The sequence below is a fragment of the Leucoraja erinacea genome, chromosome 6 (genome assembly GCF_028641065.1).
Source record: "Leucoraja erinacea ecotype New England chromosome 6, Leri_hhj_1, whole genome shotgun sequence".
Lineage (NCBI taxonomy): Eukaryota > Metazoa > Chordata > Chondrichthyes > Rajiformes > Rajidae > Leucoraja > Leucoraja erinaceus.
In genome coordinates, this window is record NC_073382.1 from 336,115 (window position 1) to 357,742 (window position 21,628).

Genomic DNA, 21,628 nt, shown 5'->3' on the forward strand with positions numbered 1-21,628 from the left:
ATGATTCATAAAACACAACAAGATACACAGAACATGAAATTAACGTGACAAGTGGAAAGTCTAGGCTTGAGGATGTGCAAAGATTGGAGGGGGGGAGGGGAGTCAGTCTACCCCACAACAGGGGCGGGAGGAGTTGTACAGTTTGATAGCCACAGGGAAGAAGGATCTCCTGTGGCGTTCTGTGTTGCATCTTGGTGGAACCAGTCTGTTGCTGAAGGTGCTCCTCAAGTTGACCAGTGTGTCATGGAGGGGGTGTGAGCTGTATTGTCCAGGATGCTCCGCAGTTTGAGGAGCATCCTCCCCTCCAAGACCGACCTCCCGTGAATCCAATTCCGCCCCCAGGACGGAGCCAGGTATGGTGGTGCAGCGGTAGAGTTGCTGCCTTACAGCTCTTACAGCGCTGGAGACCCGGGTTTGATCCCGACTACGGGTGCTGTCTGCATGGAGTTTGTACGTTCTCCCAGGATCGCTGGTCGGTGTGTACCAGGTGGGCCGCAGGGCCTGTTTCCGCGCTGTATAACTCAACTAAACTGAACTAAACCTTGCGATTGTGTGAAACATATACAAGTATAAACATTTATTTTTACTTTACAGGTAGAGGGCGCCAGACCACTGGACTGTTGCAAGACAAGGGAATCATTAAAGGCTCAGCAATATGGTAGATAACCTATCTGACTTAACTGATGTTAGTTACAAACCAAATAACACTTTGATCGCAAGAACATTGTGTACGTTGAGTGCCTGGAATTTAAAAGGTAGTTCAGCGCCACCAGTTGGCCATGGCTTGCAACTGCACAATTAAAAAAAGTTGCCAGTGAATATAAAGAGTAACTCAGCGGGACAGGCAGCATCTCTGGAGAGAAGGAAACGGGTGACGTTTCAGGTTGAGACCCTTCTTCAGACTTCAGTAGTCCAACGTCCACTCTTGCCTCTTTCTTAATGGCCTGTCCCACTGTACGAGGTAATTCAAGAGCTCTCCCGAGTTGGAAAAAAAAACAAACTCGTGGTAACACGTAGAATGTACGTAGCATGTACGTCGGAGATCAGGACGTCTCTTAGCGGCTCGTAACGCTAACGGCAGGTACTCGGGGAAACGCGGTAAGCTCAGGAAGATTTTTCAACATGTTGAAAAATGTCCACGAGAGCCCCGAGTACCTACGAGCGGCTATTACCGTAATTCTCCTAGTTCGAATCAGTGGAAACTCGGGAGAACTCTTGAATTAGCTCGTACAGTGGGACAGCCCCATTACTCTTTATATAAGTGAAGAAACTCTTGCTGTCCTCTTTTATATTATTGGCTAGCTTACCTTCGTATTTCATCTTTTCTCCCCGTATTGCCTTTTAAGTTACCTTCTGTTGTTCTTTAAAAGCTTCCCAATCCTTAGGCTTCCTACTCATCTTTGCAATGTTATACGCCATTCGCCCTCTAGAATCTTTCTTCCTCTTTGGAATGAAAAGATTCTGCATCTTCCGGATTATTCCCGGAAATTCCTGCCATTGCTGTTCCACCGTCATCTCTGCCAGGGTACCTTCCCAGTCAACCTTGGCCAGCTCCTCCCTCATGCCTCTGTGGTCCCCTTTGCCCAGCTGCAAGATCGACACATCCGATTTCACCTTTCCCTCTCAAATTGCAGATTTAAAACTTATTTGATTTAATTTAATTTATTATCATTGTCTTCAATGGAGAGACAACAAAATTATTTTTTCCTTACAGTCATACAAAATTAAAAATAAATAAATAAATAAATAGATAAATAAATAAAATTTAAAAAACACAAAACACAGAACACAGTAGTCCGCAACACAAACATCCCCACAGCAGCATCAAAGTTCCCCACTGTGAGGGAAGGGACCAAAGTCCAGTCAACCTCCTCGCTGATGTTCCCCAATGTTCACCCGTGGTCGGGGCCTCCTGAGCACCGTGTAGAATAGAATAGAATATGTTTATTGTCATTGCACAAAACTGAGCAACAAAATTCCATTTGCTTCTCCTCCGTTAAAAGAAATACAACACAACACCAATGCACATATGTACAGTTAATAGTAGAATATAAATACATTTTTAAAAGAGTTTAAAAGAATTTAGCGGTATTCCTCGAAGTTACTTCTTGCTTCCCAGTGTTCACTATTGGAGTTAAGCTCTTTTATCGCACAATGGTAGAAACTATTTTTTAGTCTACCAGTGCGAGCCTGCAGAGACCTGAATCGCCTCCCGGAGGGTAGCAGAGTAAAAAGGTGGTTGGCAGGGTGGGATGTGTCCTTCTTGATATTTATGGCCCTGCGCAAGCATCGGGCCTTGTATATGTCATCCAAGGAGGGCAGGTTAGCGTTTGTAATGCGCTGCTCAGTTTTTATAATTCCCTGCAGCGCCCTCCTCTCAGCCACAGTACAGCTGGCAAACCACACCAGGATTCCATAGGTGAGGATACTTTCCACGGCGCATCGATAGAAGGACAGCAGCAGTGGCTGTGAGACGTTAGCTCTCCATAGAGACCTTAGGAAATACAGCCGCTGATGAGACCTCTTCACGAGAGTGACGGTGTTCATTTGCCATTTGAGGTCCTGGGAGATGTTTATTCCCAGGAACTTAAAGTCGTTGACTCTCTTCACCATGTCTCCTTTGATGTGTAAGGGAGCAGGTTCCTCTCTCCTCTTCCTCCTGAAGTCAATGACAAGTTCTTTTGTCTTTGATGGGTTTAGTAGCAGGTTGTTTTTGGTACACCAGACGGTCAGTTTTTGGACTTCATCCCTGTAGGCAGAATCGTCATCGTTGTTTATCAGTCCCACCACAGTCGTGTCGTCCGCAAACTTGATGATCCTGTTTGTACTGTGTGTTGGTATACAGTCGTAAGTGTATATTGTATACAAGATGGGACTCAGCACACACCCTTGTGGCGCTCCTGTGCTGAGCGTCAGGACTGGGGAGTAATTGGACCCCATCCTGACAGTCTGTGGACGGTCTGTTAAAAAGTCCTTAATCCATCCACATGTGTTTGCATTAACACCTAAATCAGACAGTTTGTCCACCATTCTGCTGGGGTTGATAGTATTAAATGCAGAACTAAAATCTACAAATAACATCCGCACATATGAGCCAGGACGCTCCAGATGTGCCAGTGCAGAATGTAGAGCTGTGTTGATGGCATCTTCCGTTGACCTATTAGCTCTATACGCAAACTGATGCTGATCCAGGGTGGGTGGGAGTGAGGACTTAATGTGGGCCATGACCAGCCGTTCAAAACATTTCATCACGGTCGAAGTGAGAGCAACAAGTCTATAGTCATTCAAGCTCATAATGAATGTTTTTCTGGGTACAGGCACGATGGTAGCAGTCTTAAAGCATTTAGGGACAGTGCACTTTAACAGAGAGAGGTTAAAGATTTTGCTAAAAAACCTCCGCTAACTGGTCTGCACAGTCCCGCAATACTCTCCCTGGGATGCCATTTGGTCCAGCAGCCCTCCTGGGGTTGACCCTGCGGAGTGTTCTTCTGACGTCCTCCGTACTCACAGCTAGTGGCGGGTTGCCGCTACAAGCGGCCCAATGTCTTATCATATTGTGGTCACCAGCTTCTTCCTAGTGGCTCCTTTACCTTGAGTCCAGTCTGTCTAGCCCTTCATCAGCCCAGCTATTCCATGCATTGGTTTATCACGAGAGAGTAAAGAGAGAGTCAAGAGTGATTTCTTGTCCTATGTCCCAGGTAGAACAATGAAATTATTACTTGCTGCAGCACGACAGAATATGTAAACATAGTACACCATAAAGAATATAATAAACGAGAGAGAAAAGAAAAATTCAGTGTGTGTACATATACACATAGTCACAAATACACGACTGATAGCCAGATTGAAGAAGGATCACCTGTGGCGTTCTGTGCTGCATCTTGGTGGAACCAGTCTGTTGCTGAAGGTGCTCCTCAGGTTGACCAGTGTGTCATGGAGGGAGTGAGCTGTATTGTCCAGGATGCTCCGCAGTTTGAGAAGCATCCTCCCCTCCAAGGCCAACCTCCCCATGAATCCAACTCCAACTCCGCCCCCAGGATGGAGCCAGCCTCCCTGATGAGTTTGTTAATCCTTTGTGAATTAGGAGTAGTCCATAAGCATGTGAGGAAGGAGAGGTTATGGAGTCAATCTAACAGTAGGCGTCGCCTTGATGGGCTGAAGAAAATTCTTCTTTGCCACAAGAAATAATGGCAGCACCACTGGGATATTGAAAATTGAATTGGGAGATTTGTTGGTGTTGTCACCCAGATAGTTGTGAATCTGAGGATTTATCTGCCTCAGAGGGCGGCGGAGGCCAATTCTCTGGATGCTTTCACGAGAGAGTTGGATAGAGCTCTTAAAGATAGCGGAGTCAAGGGATATGGGGAGAAGGCAGGAAGATGATCAGATATGATCACAATGAATGGTGGTGTTGGCACGAAGGGTCGAATGGCCTGCACCTATTGTCTATTGTCAGGAAGCGCTTAGAATGATATGACACGGAAACAGGCCCTTAGGCCCAACTCACCCGTGACAACTAAGTTGCCCACCCGAGCCTATTGTCTATTCATTGAAACATATAAGATTGTTAAGGGCTTGGACACACTAGAGGCAGGAAACATGTTCCCCATGTTGGGGGAGTCCAGAACCAGGGGCCACAGTTTAAGAATAAGGAGTAAGCCATTTAGAACGGAGACGAGGAAACACTTTTTCTCACAGAGAGTGGTGAGTCTGCGGAATTCTCTGCCTCAGAGGGCGGTGGAGGCCGGTTCTCTGGTTACTTTCAAGAGAGAGCTAGATAGGGCTCTTAAAGATATCGGAGTCAGGGGATATGGGGAGAAGGCAGGAACGGGGTACTGATTGGGGATGATCAGCCATGATCACATTGAATGGCAGTGCTGGCTCGAAGGGCCGAATGGCCTACTCCTGCACCTATTGTCTGTTGAGTTAGTGCTGGTCCATAACCAAACCTTTCGAAGAGCTTTGTTGTACCCGTCGATGCACCTTATTTGCAACCTCCTTTACCACTTCCTCTGGCAACTTATTCTATACATTTACCACTCTCTGTGTGAACAAGTTACCCCTCAGGTCCTTTTTAAATATTTCCCTCTCACTTCAAACCAATGCCCCCTCATTTTTACACTACCCTATTCTAGGGAAATGAGCAGGAAACATAGAAAACAGGTGAGGAGTAGGCCATTCGGCCCTTCAACCAGCACCTCCATTCAATATGATCATGGCTAATCATCCAACTCAGTATCCTGTACCTGCTTTCTCTCCATCCCCCGATCCCTTTAGCCTCAACTGCCTTCTGTGGCAGAGAATTCCAGAGATTCACCACTCTCTGTGTGTGAAAAATGTTTTCCTCATCTCAGTCCTAAAAGATTTCCCCCTTATCCTTAAACTGTGACCCCTTGTTCTGGATTTCCCCAACATCGGGAACAATCTTCCAACCCCTTAACAATTGAGGAGTTGGCAGAGAATTCCACAGATTCACAACACTCTGCGTGAAAATGTTTTCCCTCATCTCAGGCCTACCCCTTATTCTTATAATGTGACCTCTGGTTCTGGACTCCCCCAACACTGGGAACATTTTTCCTGCATCTATCCTGTCCAATCTCTTAATTACTTTACATGTTTCTTTACGATTCCCTCTCATACTTCTAAATTCCAGTGAATATAAGCCCAGTCGATCAATTCTTTCATCATACGTCAGTCCAGCATTCAGGGAATTACCAGTAACCTTGTGAACCTACGCTGCACTCCCTCAATAGCAAGAATGTCCTTCCTCAAATTAGGAGACCAAAACTGTACACAATACTTCAGGTCTGGTCATGCCAGGGCCCTGTACAACTGCAGTAGGACTTCCTTGCTCCTATACTCAAATCCTCTCGCGATGAAGGCCAACATGCCCTTTGGATTTTTTTCACTGCCTGCTGGAAGGAACTGCAGATGCTAGTTTAAACCAAAGATGGACACAAAAAGCTGGAATAACTTAACGGTTCAGGCAGCATCTCTGGAGAAAAGGAATAGGTGACATTTCGAGTCAGCCTAAAGAAGGGTCTCGACCCGGAACGTCACCTATTCCTTTTCTCCAAAGATGCTGACTGACCTGCTGAGTTACTCCAGATTTTTGTATCTAACTAGGGAAGTGAGTGGTGGCTATTCAATATACAGTATCTGCGCCCCTTAGGGTATAATATTAATCTGAAAATAACCTCACCTATTACCTGCCATGTTTTGCCTTCCCCTCCTCCCTTCTAACTCTTTCACAGGTGCTGTCTGTACGGAGTTTGCACGTTCTCCCTGTGACTGCGTGAGCTTTCTCCGGGATCCCTGGTTCCCCCCCCCCCACGTATAGTCTTGTCGGTTAATTGGCTTGGTATCAATGTAAAATTGTCCCCACTGTCTGTAGGATAGTATTAGTGTACGGGGATCGCTGGTCGGTGGGCCAAAGGGCCTGTTTCCACGCTGTATCATAAACTAAACAAAAACAGGCAGGTGGTGCTGGCAAATGTTAAAAAAAGAACATGATTCGATGCTGTGTAAACAAATGAGTGATTGACTCTCCTCATAGAAAATAATTTGCAGGAGTCAACATGATCATGGCTGATCTTCCAAAATTAGTACCCCGTTCCTGCTTTTTCCCCATATCCCTTGATTCCGTTATCCCAAAGGGCCTGTCCCACTATATGAGTTTACCCAAGAGCTCTCCCGAGTTTAAAAACAAATCAAACTTGTGGTAAGTACGTAGAACGTACATAGCGGGTACGTCGGAGCTCGGGACGTCTCTTAGCGGCTCGTAATGCTAACGGAAGTTACTCGGTAACATCGGTAAGCTCGTGACGTTTTTTTCAACACGGTGAAAAATGTCCACGAGAGCCCCGAGTACCTACGAGCGGTTATTACCGTGATTCTCCGAGTTCATAGAAAAATAGACATAGAAAATAGGTGCAGGAGTAGGCCATTCGGCCCTTCGAGCCTGCACCGTCATTCAATATGATCATGGCTGATTATCCAACTCAGTATCCTGTTCCTGCCTTCTCTCCATACCCCCTGAATCAGGGGAAACTCGGGAGAGCTCTTGAAGTACCTCGTACTGTGGGACAGGCCCTTAATTCTCCCTTGAAGACATCCGGTGAATTGGCCTCCACTGCTAATTCCCAGAATGTCCTGCATTTTACCAGAAATAGAACAAAACCCATTGAGCTCTTTGTTTCTCGTTGACTCATGACCTAAATTACAAGACAAATCACAGATAATGACTGGGCATGAATTTCAAAATCAATCATTACCACAAATGTTATTCTGTTTCAATGTAAACTTCCATTGAGATTAAACTGTTTTGTGTGGTGTGGGTTTAGGTGTATTCAACAGGAAACTGACTTTAGTCATCTTTACCCATCAGTCATCTCCTTCTATCAGATGTGCCACTGTTGATGAAGGGAGTGATTTTCAGCTGGGTTGCCAGAGTTTGGGGCCATTTTATTCTCCCAGATACATATAACATTGTACAATGTAGCTGAAGACAGGGCAGAACTACCTTCAGAGTCCATGTTTACAGTAATATCCTCTGTTAGTTGACTGTACATTGCAGAGATAGTGCAACAAGCGTGGAAACAGGCCCTTCGGCCCAACTTTCCCATATTAGCCAATGTGTCCTATCTACACTAGTCCCACCTACCTGCATTTAGCCCAAATCCCTTGAAACCTGGTCTATCCATGTACCTTTATTGCACACCAGAAATGTAGTCCATATTCATAGGTCATAGCAGAATTAGGCCTTTCGGCCCATCGAGCCTACTCCACCATTCAATCCTGTCTGATCTATCTTTCCCTCCCAACCATCACCAGGAGGTGTCGCACGATGGCAGCCTCGCCAACAGTCTGTCAGTCTTTTCGTCTTTTTTTTTGTTATTTTTAGTGTGTTTTAAAAATGTGTGTTAAAGTTCTCTGGTTTGTTTTATGTGGGGGAGGGGGTCGGGGGAAATTGTTTTTCAGTCTGCTACCTTGCCGGAGATGCGATTGTTTTCCGGATCGTATCTCCGGACACTCTGCAGCCTAACATCGTGGAGCTGGAGGCCTCGCTCGGGCCTGACTTTGAGCCCCACCGCGGGGACGTGGACTTACCATCGTAGCCGATCCCTTGCCTGGGATCGACGCTCCAACCGCGGCCTGCGGATTTCAACATCAAGGAGCTCGCAGTCTCGGGTAGAGACCGATGTCGGGAAGCTCCAAACGACGCGGAAGGTTTCGACCAGCCCCGACCCAGGGTCAGATTGCCCGGCGCAGGGGAGCTGAGATGCAGGAGCTTGATCGTCCCGACGAGTTGGGCCCAAATGCCGCCGATTACAGGAGCTAAAATCGCCCCGTCAACGGAAGGCTCGAGGCCCCCGACTGCGGGAGAACAAAGATGGGAAGAGATTAAACTTTTTTCCATCACAGTGAGGAATGTGGAGGAGTCACTGTGGTGGATGTTTATGTTAAAATGTATTTTGTGTAGTATGCTCTTGCTTTTTATTGGTATGACTGTGGCAAATGAAATTCCTCGTATGTTGTAAAACATACTTGGCTAATCTTCTTCTTTCGTGTGGCATGCCCAGCTTAAAGTTGTAGGACAACTTGTTCTATTTGATCTTTTATTTGTGCATGTCTAGTTGATTGCATTAGTCGAAACAGGGCGGACCACATGAAGTTTGTAATCCTCCACCCCACTTGGCTAATAAAATATTATTATGATTATGAACCCCATTTTCCTGCCTTCCAGACACATTTGACACCCTTACTAATCAAGAACCTGTCAATTTTTGCTTTAAAAATACTCATGACATGGCCTCCACAGCCATCTGTGTAAATGAATTCCACAGATTCACCACCCTCTGGCTAAAGAAATTCCTCCTCATCTCCTTTCTAAAGGTACGTCCAGATCCATTCAATCATTAGAGCATTGGCTTTTCCAATACTAAATGAAAATCAAACTGCTGATGCTGGACATGTAAAATGACAACTTTACTTGGACCAACTCCGACACCTCCCTCCCCACTCCCCATCTCACAGTCTCCATCACAGGAAATACACTATTGACTGACATCGTACATCTTAAACCTTCCCAGTCTGAAGAAAGGTCTTGACCCGAAACGCCACCCATTCCTTCTCTCCAAAGATGCTGCCTGTCTCTCTGAGTTACTCCAGCATTTTGTATCTATCTTCGATCTAAACCAAATCTACCTCCAGAAGCAGGATAGCGGAAGAAGATTTAGTGGCAGCTTCTTCCTCTATAGGTTCTTCCCATTAACCAAAGTGTAGTCCCGATCCTCCAACCTACCTTGTTGTAGACCTTGCACTTTTTCTGTAACTGTAACTGTAACACTACAATGCCTCAACATACCGTGCATTCTTGTATTTATCTCTGGGCATTACTAGTGTACTTGTGCATGGCTCAACTATAATTATGTACAATATGGTTTGACTGGGTAACAGGGAAAAAAGCATTTTGCTGTGTCTCGATACATGTGACAACAACAAACCAGCACCAAGGACAAGATTAAATGATTCAAAGGGGAACTGAAGATTGTAAGAGACATAAGTTGCAGAACAAAGGGGAAAAGATGGGGAAGTGGGACTAGCTGAACTGCCTTTGTGTAGAGGGGCAATCAGCCAAATAGACTTCATTCTGTGTTGTAACACTTCTGTGATTTAGTAAATCCTGTGGGCAGCTCAGTAGTGCAGCGGTAGAGTTGCTGCTCTACAGCGCCAGAAACCCAAGTTCGATCCTGACTACGGGTGCTGTCCACACAGAGTTTGTACAAATTCTCCCTGTGATCTTGTGGGTTTTCTCCAGGTGCTCTGGTGTCCTCCTACATTCCAAAGACGCTCGGTTTTGTGGGGTTCCTGTCCCACTTGCCGATTTTTTTCGGCGATTGCCGGTATCATTGACTGACGTGTCAGGTCACCGAAAATGTCGCAGCATGATGCAGTGTAATGACATATTGACATATTGACATAATTGCGTTTCCTCAAGTGTTGCAAAATTTTTTTGTCGCCGCTGGATTTTGAAATGTTCAAAATCTTTCGGCAACCCAGTCAATGACGCCGGCAGTCGTCGAAAAAATCGCCAAGTGGGACCGGCCCTTTAATTGGCTTCTGTAAATTGCCCCTGGTGTGTAGTATGCAAATGTGGGAAAACGTGGAACTAGTTTGTGGCCGATCATTGACCCGGTGGCCGAAGGGGACGTTTCTATGATATGATATTTCTAAACTAAGCTAATCGATGATTGAGAGAAATGAGACTAAATGGGTGAAATGATACAAGGCTGCTCTTCCATGAAGTCACTGAATGCCAAAATAGGTTCCCGAGTACAAGTTCCAGTGTTCCCATAACAGAGTGGCCAAAACTAAACACAATACGCCAAATGTGGCCTCATCAATGTAACTTAACCTCTCAACCTCTATATTCATTACTCTGACAAATGAAGACCAATTTGCCGAAAGCTTTCTTGACCTATGACACCATTTTCAAGAAGCAATGTACCTACACTCCTAGATATTTCTGCTCTGCCACTGACTCTCCCTATTACTAGCACTCCCCAGAGCCCTGCCATTCACGGTTAGATCCTACCCTGGTTAGACTTCCCAGAATGCAACAACTCGCCCTTCTTTGTATTAAACTCCATCAGCCATTCCTCAGCCCACCTGCCCAATCGTTGAAGGTCCTGTTGCGATTTTTGACAATCTTCACTATCCATAATACTACCCACTTTAGTATTCCGTTTCCTTCCATAAAGCCATTTTTCTATCCATTCAGATATCTCTCCTTGGATCCCATGCGAGATAACCTTCCAAGGCAGCCCAGCATGCAAAACCTTGTTAAATACTTCGCTGAAACCCATATATAAAACTTTTACAGATCTGCCCTCATCAACTTTATTGGTCACACCTTCAGAATAGAGATAAAATCAGTGAGACACAATCTCCAGTGTACAAAACCTTGCTGACTATATATACCTAATCATAAATGTGGGGTTAACCACTTTGGTAACAAAAACAGGAAGGCAGATTACTATCTAAATGGCGTCATTGGGAAAAGGGGAAGTGCAACGGGATCGGGGATCCTTGTACATCAGTCTATGAAAGTAAGCATGCAGGTGCAGCAGGCAGTGAAGAAAGCGAATGGCATGTTGGCCTTTATAACAAGAGGAATCGAATATAGGAGCAAAGAGGTCCTTCTGCAGTTGTACAGAGCCCTAGTGAGACCTCACCTGGAGTCTTGTGTACAGTTTTGGTCCCCTAAGTTGAGGAAGGACATTCTTGCTATTGAGGGAGTGCAGCGTAGGTTTACAAGGTTAATTCCCGGGATGGCGAGACTGTCATATGCTGACAGAATGAAGCAGCTGGGCTTGTACACTCTGGAGTTTAGAAGGATGAGAGGAGATCTCATTGAAACATATAAGATTGTTAAGGGCTTGGACACGCTAGAGGCAGAAAACATGTTCCCGATTTTGGGAGAGTCCAGAACCAGGGGCCACAGTTTAAGAATAAGGAGTAAGCCATTTAGAACGGAGGCGAGGAAACACTTTTTCTCACAGAGAGTGGTGAGTCTGGAATTCTCTGTCTCAGAGGGCGGTGGAGGCAGGTTCTCTGGATGCTTTCAAGAGAAACCTAGATAGGGATCTTATAAATAACGGAGTCAAGGGATAAGGGGAGAAGGCAGGAACGGGGTACTGATTGGGGATGATCAGCCATGATCACATTGAATGGCGGTGCTGGCTCGAAGGGCCGAATGACCTACTCCTGCACCTATTGTCTATTTTCTATTGTCTATCATGTGTCTATCTAAATGCATGTATACATGTGGAGAGGATGTTTCCACTGGTGGGGGAGTCGAGGTCACAGCCTTAGAATTAAAGGACGTTCTTTTAGGAAGGTGATGAGGAGGAATTTCTTTATTCAGAGGGTGGTGAATCTGTGGAATTCTTTGCCATGGAAAGCTGTGAATGCCAACTCAGTGGATATTTTTAAGGCAGAGATAGATTGATTCTTGATTAGTACGTGTGTCAGGAGTTATGGGGAGATGGCAGGAGAATCGGGTAAGGAGGGAGAGATAGATCAGCCATGATTGGATGGCGGAATAGACTTGATGGGCCGAATGGCCTAATTCTGCTCTTGTTTCTTATGATTTTATGATATCTTATACAAAGATATCCTTCTCCATTCCTTCCACCTCTCCCCTCCTACCCCTTTCACAATGTATTCTGTTCAATTTCCAATTTCAGTGCAGGGTTTTCTCTCCATAGAAACATAGAAACTAGGTGCAGGGGGAGGCCATTCGGCCCTTCGAGCCAGCACCGCCATTCATTATGATCATGGCTGATCGCCCCTATCAATAACCCGTGCCTGCCTTCTCCCCATATCCCTTGACTCCACTAGCCCCTAGAGCTCTATCTAACTCTCTTTTAAATCCATCCAGTGACCTGGCCTCCACTGCCCTCTGTGGCAGGGAATTCGATAAATTCACAACTCTCTGAAATAGATACTGTTTTTTGTACAGCGTGCATCCAATGTTTCCAGTTTTCCATCACTTACATAATTTCTATCCATTCTGCCATTGCCTTTAGCTATCATGAGTTTTTAAAAATAGAAACTCATTTCTCCTTTTCACACGTACTTATTACTTCATGGCAGACGATCAGATGGTGGAGGCTAATGTTTTCACACAAGAAACTGCAGAACCAAAACTACTCTCCAGAGCAAAACACGGAGTGAAAGTTACAAGGAAATCCCGGATGAGCCAATGAGGAATTTCTTTACAAAATTCGTGCTAAGGTTCACTTCTGTAAGAATGATGTCGATTTTCGTTTTACCAAAAGCAACACATGAACCTGTTTCTTTTAGTTTATTGTCACAGGTGCCGAGGTACAGTGAAATGGTTTTGTTGTGTGCAAACCAGTCAGCATAGGTTTCACCTGAAGATGGACACAAAATGCTGGAGTAACTCAATGGGACAGGCAAAATCTCTGGATAAAAGGAATGGGTGGAGTTTCAGGTCGAGGACCTTAACATCACCCATTCCTTCTATCCCAGAGATGCTGCCTGCCCCGCTGAGTTTTTACTCCAGCATTTTTTGTCCATCTTTAGTGTAAACCAGCATCTGCAGTTCCTTCCGACACATTGGTGTCAACCAAAGCAGTTTGTTTTGTCATGTGTACCAAGGTAATGTGAAAAGCTTTGTTTTGCGTTCTACCCCATCAAATCAGATATTGCTATACATAAGTACGTATAATTAAGTCAAATTCAAGTATAATAGGAAGAGCAAAGGGGGGAAGTAAAGATCCCATCTGATCCATTGATAAATTCCAATATCTGGTCATAAGGTCGTAAGTGATAGCAGCAGAATTAGGCCATTCGGCCCATCAAGTCTACTCCGCCATTCAATCATGGCTGATCTATCTCTCCCTCCTAACCCCATTCTCTTGCCTTCTCCCCATAACCCTTGACACCTGTGCTAATCAAGAATCTATCTACATCTGCCTTAAAAATATCCATTCACAAGAATTTGCCATATTCATCACCCTCTGACTAAAGAAATTCCTCCTCATCTCCTTCCTGAATGAATGTCCTTTAATTCTGAGGCTCTGACCTCTAGTCCTAGATTCTTCCACTGGTGGAAATATCCTCTCCACATCCACTCTATCCAAGCCATTCACAATTCGGTAAGTTTCAATGAGGTGTCCCCTCATCCTTCTAAACTCCAGCGAGTACAGGCCAAGTGCCGTCAAACGCTCATCATATGTTAACCCATATGGTTAGCGGTGAAAGCAGAGGGGTAGGATAATGAATGACCAATGTGGGACTGGTCTTTGATCATGTTTTTCTGCTTTTCGGGGGCCGTGTGGAGAGCAGCTGGGGTCAATGGTGGGGAGTCTGGTTTGCGTGATAGAATGGGCTACATCTATGAAAAACCTACTTATTTTAACTACTAAACCAGGTTCGCTTCTTAATAAACAGACACCACACAAACTGTTTGGTAGACCAGTTCAAAACTTTACTTAACATCGGCCGATGGAAGGGAGGGAGAACTCCAGTCAAGTGACCAACACAGACACTTGACTGTCCTCAGCCACCTTCCCCTAACAACAGAATTACATTGCCTTAAATAGGTTTTTTTTGTCCCCTTAGCACATTCCACAGACATTAGTCATGGTCAGAGGTACAGGAAAAGGTTTCCACAGAATGCATCACATCAAACCTTTTGTTTACATGGTACAAGATATACTGAAAACATTGGCCATCTGCTTTATCTCCAAATAGACCACCCTAGCTCTCTTTGCTGCTTCCTCTGTCATTTGGTCCCTCATAAACATAGGTCATTTGTTTTTATGGCATCCTTTATTGCCTCCTCCCCATAAACATTGGTCATTTGGTTTATGGCATCTTACTTCAAAGATATCTCTAGCTCCTTCTCTCTGCCTGTCACTTGGGAGACAATGTTATAGGATTTATTATCTCACACACCCCGCAACCTGAGGAAAGCCTAATTTGACACTAAATATAAGCTGTAAGCTAGCCCAGAAACCAATTTAATATCTTCTTATATTTTTAACTAAAATTCGGCTTCATCATTCCATCCTTTTATCAAAATTTTGATAACAACTACAGTCCTTGCTGAGTACATACGAAAGACCATAAGCATCTCATCAGACAAATTAATAGTACACTAGTAACACAATCAATTCATAGTGGACAATCGTTCCACAAGTCCCTCCAAACATTTTAAATGGCCACCAACCTCCCCCGGACGTGACACTAAGATACTACCATAGGACAGGAAAAGGATCATAAAAATTGCTCAGCCTTTATTCGGCTTCATTTGGAATTCCCCGTGTGCTGGTGTAACTGGTTCATGCTTCTCTTGTGTGGCACTGCATTTGCAACATAACAATGCCCTGTCACAAATATACTGTTTCCTTAAAATACACCAGTGCCTTGGTTGTGGCAAAAACAGGTAGATTTAACTGGCCTTTGCAGACCTCTTACTGTCTGTAGTCAGGGTATCTTTGCTGCGCTTGTCATGTTTGACTTCAATCTTGTTTAAAAGGAGGTGTGTACCATCCTTTAAATGTGGGTTAGTCTGCAAGTTTGCCATTCTGAAGAAAGTTCAGTCCATGTGGGCTGGGCCACCCCAGAATAAAGGAACATCAATAGCCCATCGTCCTTGTTTCCACAAACTGTTCACAGTCAATTCAGATTCAGATTCAGATTCAGATTCAATTTTAATTGTCATTGTCAGTGTACAGTACAGAGACAACGAAATGCATTTAGCATCTCCCTTGAAGAGCGACATAGCAAACGATTTGAATAAAAGCATGAACATCAATCAAATGTATCCAGCGACGATGATCTTTCATCTTTACAGCAGTTCATGTTGTTAGCAACACTTGGTTGTTTCTTTCAACAGTCTCAATTTCTTCTTGTCCCAGCACCCCCATCGTATAGCCTTTATGGCCTTGGTCACTGGTTTCCAGCAAAAACTCCTCCAACCTGGAATGTAGATCTGGCAAGACATGGGTTAATTGCCGACCATACATAATTAGTTAATTGCCCAGGGCCTGTAAGTGGCTTCCCCCCACTCTCCAGGGGCAATAAAAAGTTGTAAATCTTGTTCACCAGCTGAGTTTCTCCAGCACTTTTGTCTACCTTTGATCCTGCATGTTCCTTCCTAACACTTACTTCGCTGTGAATTTATTCTATAATCCGATTATACCCGAAGAGGCTCTCCCCACCTAAATATTCAATTCTCCAAATATGTTCTCTTCCCCAATCTACTTTATCTTCTCACCTTTTATCCCTCATTGTGAGTTCCCTCAAACCTCCTTTTGTAAGTCATAAGACAATTTTTCATCTACCTTCATTTCTCTCACACAGCACATGCTACAGCAACATCTCTTTGTTTGCTTGAAAACAGTAATCTTGCTTCATTTACATTTTAAAAGACAACCTCTGTTATCATATCAAAACAATCTTTCCCAAAAGAACTCATTCAGAATCAGTAATCAATAATACATTTACTTTTCTCTGTAATTTTGACATTTCCAATCTCATTTAACACTTTAATCGGGATGAGTCTTTTTTTTAACTTGGTTCAAAAGATTTATAATCAACCAACACATTAGCACACCATAAACTTTGTCTATTTGCATTTTAAAGGACAAACTATTTAAAGCGACACACAACTTTGCTCATTGCTTTGAATTTCACACATTCCACATACAAAAACATTGTTTTCCAAGCAGTACATATACAAAAACATTGTTTTACCAGCAGTATATAATATTTCATTTTTAAAGACATCTCTTTGTAATTTACTTTCCCTTTTTCTGACAAGACTTCTGTTTACCAAAATCCTGGTTACCTAACCCTAATTGGACATTGATTCAGATCATGATTAGTCAGACTCCCCTTGACTTTTCAGTCTCCCTATCCTATCCTCATTTCACCATTGAATTTTCCTGCATCCCCAATTTTTTATAACATAGTTGCTTGTCAGAAAAAGGATTTACCTCCGGGGTAATTTTGTTTTGCAATCCCCATTGACTCTTTCCACCATCCCAGATACCTGTGGGTGGTGTGTACAGTGAATTGCTGTCAGATATTAAAATGTGCACATTTTTCCTTATTAATAGTGGTTGGTAGAGCTTCACTCCACCTACTAAATAAATCTAAAATCAATACGCAATATTTATAACACTGGGCCCTTGGCATCTCAATAAAATCAATCTGTATGCATTCAAACGATCGTGATGGCATTGGCGTCACCCCTGAGGGTATCCTAATTGGTTTGCCTGGATTATTTCATTGGCAAATTTTACATTCAGAGGCCTGCTTCAGTGCCTCATCAAATTTTCGGGTGCCACCACATTTCCTTTGTTATCCTATCATTCCCTCCTTACCAGCATGGGTAAGACGGGTAAAAATGTATCGTATACACCAACTTGTCCAAGCGGGGTGTGCTGAATCAATGGCACAGCCCTCTTGTTTCCATAGTTGTTTTTATATACAAGAGGCGTCCCTCTGTAATATACATACCTCCCTCATATCTGGCAGGACCGTTCTATTTGCTAGTATCTGTTTACCAGATGTCACCACGCATTTGGATGTACAGGCTGCTTGCTTGGATACACTATCAGCAACTCATTGCCTTTTGCTATAGGGTCCCCAGCACCAGTGTGTGCAGTACATTTAATAATGATCAGCTGTTCTGGTAGCATCAATGCCTTAAACAAATTACACACAGAAAGGCATTCCCGTGCTCCCACTCCTGGAGAGCTTTGTAAGGTCAGAACTTCAAGTTATAGGGATGTTACTGGCGGAACTGTCCCAGGTAAAGATGCCATTGCTACTGGTGGACATCTCCCAAGATTATCTAACGCCTCATCTTCATTACCAAATAGGGTCGTCGTGCCAGACATGAAGTCTCCTCCAGAGGATTTACCAGTACTGGGTTTATTTTTTACTAACCATCACTTGTTTCTCACCTCCTGTCTGTCTTTTAATTCTATTCTCTTGTTCCTCTGCCCACTGGCATTCTAGTTGCAATAATTTCCATCCTTTCCTAGTGCTATCCTTGTTTCTTAACTCTATCTAGCAATGTTACAAAATTGTGAGATTTAAAAAAAATCAAATCTGCAATTTATCCCATCAGATAAAGCATAACAATAAGTTTAATTTGACACCTAATTCACTTTCATATCTCAAGTAATAAAAAACGGTATGGCCATTTTCATACTCGGAAATTAGCATCTTGTTCCCTATTGATTTTCTATGGACATAACAAAAAAACTGTGATCATGGACAGTCAAAAGCCCATAACCTTCTTAAAAATTAAGAGAACTGAATGAAATTTTCAGTTATCATAGATTGAACCATTCTGACACAAATATAAGATAATCTTACTTGGATGACCTGAAATGAAAGCATATAATTAGTTAGTTACCCAATTGTAGCTAATTTCAAACTTCAATTACTAGATCTAAACATCTATCCATTTCTTAATAAATGATTAACATTTTTAAATAGCCTAAGTGTCCAAATAATATTCACAAATAATTCACAATAAAACATGATTTTAAAATCTCATTTACATCAATTTATAGGCCGAATGGAAGGAATTTAGTGTTCAATTGCCGTAAATCAAAGTCTATGTTAAATCAGCTTTCTAGTGGGTTCCTGTGAAGAAAAATACTGCGGGATATAAAAAGCCCAAAATGAGCTACTCGCTATAGAAAACTTTATTTACAGGGTTCTTAAGAAGCCCCTTTTAATGTAAAAATAAAGTACATACCGGTACTTGTTTGCTTTATAAAACCCTGGGGCTGCGAGAGGTCGCGGGTTTAGAGAGTGATATTTAAACTACTATAACTATTATACAAGGCCATAAAAACTAATAATACCTTTTGCGACGGGGTCTTTCAGCGATTTTCCGTTAATGATTTACTAGGCTGAACATTTTCGATTGCAACAGCCTAGTAAAAATCGCGTTTTAAACCTGCCCCCTCTAAACAGCGCCAAAATCACGCACACGGCCTCTTCTTACATGCAGTATCCATCCAACTTCGAACTCTACTCTCCTCTGTTCCTGATTTCCATGTTTTAATTCCTTTCTTTCCCATATCAACACCTCTGCTTTTTTAATTGTCTCAACATTCCATGTGCCCCCTACTGGCCAGGCTTCATCCCCCAACCATTTGGTCAACTTGTAACTTAACATTCTAAATTTCTTATTATACTTAGGATTCAAATAACACATATATAGGACTGGTTTCCAGAGCATTCCCCATAGATAGAGAAGAAAGAGAGAGAGAGAAAAAACAGACTTCTTAATTCCGAATCGTTCCAAATATATCAACCAGGCCGACTCGCTACTCGAGACCCCAGTTTCTCAATTTGGCTGACCTTTTTTAACTCTTTAATATACGACCCAAGTGTCTCAACGAGGCCGACTCGCTAACCAAGACCCCCGTTTCTCAACCTGGCAGACGTCTTAACTCTTAAAATAAGCCCCAGGTGTCTCAACGAAGCAGACCCGCGAACCGGGACCCCCGTTTCTCAACCTAGCAGACTTCTTAATTCTTTAATATACAACGCCACTTATTTCTCAATCCGACAACGCTTCGGATGTCTCAATAAGCCTGACGCACACCTCAACCCCCGTATCTCAACCCGACAAATCACGGATGTCTCAACGAGGCCGATGAGCCCTTAGTAGAGAGAGAGAAAAAGAGAAAACAAAGAGAGATAGACAGAGAGAGAGAGGAAACCGCTCAAGTCCTTCTTAACAATATACACAAGCCCTTCTTAAAAATACATGCACAATTCTGTCTTAAAAATACATACACAATATCCCTTCTTAAAAAAAAAACCATATAAAGCCCAACTGGTCTTACCTGTGTCTGTTTCTAAGAACCTCGGCAGGGAACCAATTCAATGTCTGATGAAGGATCACAGATGTTCCCGGGAGTTTCTAGGGAGTCGGTCTTACAAGGGGGCCGATAGAGCTCAGTTATCTCCCTTCCAATCCCGGCAACCTCCGCAACCTCTTGCACAGTCAGCCGTTGATGTGGTCCCAGCGAGGCCTGCATAACTACGCCAATGAAAAAGCTACTTATCTTAACTACTAAACCAGGTTCGCTTCTTAATAAACAGACACCACACAAACTGTTTGGTAGACCAGTTCAAAACTTTACTTAACATCGGCCGATGGAAGGGAGGGAGAACTCCAGTCAAGTGACCAACACAGACACTTGACTGTCCTCAGCCACCTTCTCTTAACAACAGAATTACATTGCCTTAAATAGGTTTTTTTTGTCCCCTTAGCACATTCCACAGACATTAGTCATGGTCAGAGGTACAGGAAAAGGTTTCCACAGAATGCATCACATCAAACCTTTTGTTTACATGGTACAAGATATACTGAAAACATTGGCCATTTGCTTTATCTCCAAATAGACCACCCTAGCTCTTTTCGCTGCTTCCTCTGTCATTTGGTCCCTCATAAACATAGGTCATTTGTTTACAAAGATGTGACTGGCTATTTCTCTCTTCCTTTATTGCCTCCTCCCCATAAACATTGGTCATTTGGTTTATGGCATCTTACTTCAAAGATATCTCTAGCTCCTTCTCTCTGCCTGTCACTTGGGAGACAATGTTATAGGATTTATTATCTCACACACCCCGCAACCTGAGGAAAGCCTAATTTGACACTAAATATAAGCTGTAAGCTAGCCCAGAAACCAATTTAATATCTTCTTATATTTTTTAACTAAAATTCGGCTTCATCATCTACAGCCCCTCTGCAATTTCTTGTGGTCTTGCCTACAGCTGTAACCAAACTGAGTTACAAGTCAACAGTACGATTTCTAAGGTGCATCTGTAGATGTTAGTATGAGTCATTGGAGATATGCTGAATTTCCACGGTTTTAAAATCGTGTTCTGAGCAGAAGATGCTCCCTAACCTGCCGAGTTACTCCAGCACTTTGTGTCTTTTTTTGTAAACCAGCGTCTGCAGTTCCTTGTTAGTAATGCACATTGCATGGCTCTGGGGAAAGAGCAAAGTAGTGGAGATAATTAATGTAGGAAGGAACTGCAGATGCTGGTTTACACCAAAGATAGACACAAAATGCTGGAGAAACTCAGCGGGATCAGGCAGCATCACTGGAGGAAGGAAAAAGGTCCCCCCTATTCTGCAGAGATGCTGCCTGACCCACTGAGTTATCCCAAAATGTTTGTGTCTAACTTCGGTGGAGGCAGTTAGATAGGTTCTCTGTAGGAACTCTTTATACATTGATCATGTGCACAGAAAAACCAAACAGTTTCCTGCAAACTGTAAAAGAGCAGGAATATTTTTGTTTAGTTTAGAGATACAGCGAGGAACCAGGCCCTTCGGCCCACCGAGTCCGTGCCGACCAGCGATCCCCTCACACTCACACTATCCTATACACATTAGGGACAATTTACAATTTTTCCAAGTCAATTTTACCTACAAACCTGTACGTCTTTGGAGTGTGGGACAAAACCGCAGATCCCGGAGAAAACCCACGCAGGTCACGGGGAGAACGTACAAACACCGTACAGACAAGCGCCTGTAGTCAGGATCGAACCCGGGTCTCAGACGCCGTAAGGCAGCGACTCTACAGCTGCACCACCGTGCAACCCAACATGTCAGATCATCTGCGAAGGCGGAGATGAAGCTACGAACTGCGTAATAATAAACATGCACCACTAGCTGTTGCTTCATTCTGTTGAACACACATGGAGAAAAAAAATCGTGTGGCCTGCCTTGTCATTTCCTTTGGCTTTTCTGCTGTGTGATAAATCAGTATTTTGTAAAGAAAAACACGCCTTTGAGAACAGCCTACCTCGCTTTCAGCTTAGTTCAGTCCTAAGCTCAATCTCAATAGATCAACAGCGGCAAGCAAGGGCTCTCAAGGCAAAGACATAAGGTATTATTACAGCACTATTGCTTAATGTTCTTTGATTTAACTCCTTGTTCAAGGCAGTGTCCCTTCAATCCAAAGCAGCTTTGCAAAATGATGGGAATTGGACTATTGCCCTCAAATGGCTACAAACCCATGGCAAGTTTTTAAATTGGAGTTTT

General features: G+C 43.5%; 1 long non-coding RNA gene across 1 annotated transcript; it reads right to left on the minus strand.

Annotated features, from left to right (window-relative positions):
• Window positions 1–15,393: 15,393 nt before the first annotated feature.
• On the minus strand, window positions 15,394–20,389 carry LOC129697816 (uncharacterized). The gene is made up of 2 exons (XR_008723580.1): window positions 19,419–20,389; window positions 15,394–15,529 (listed from the first exon to the last, which is right to left on the minus strand). It is a non-coding gene; the product is annotated as an uncharacterized LOC129697816 (long non-coding RNA).
• Window positions 20,390–21,628: the final 1,239 nt, after the last annotated feature.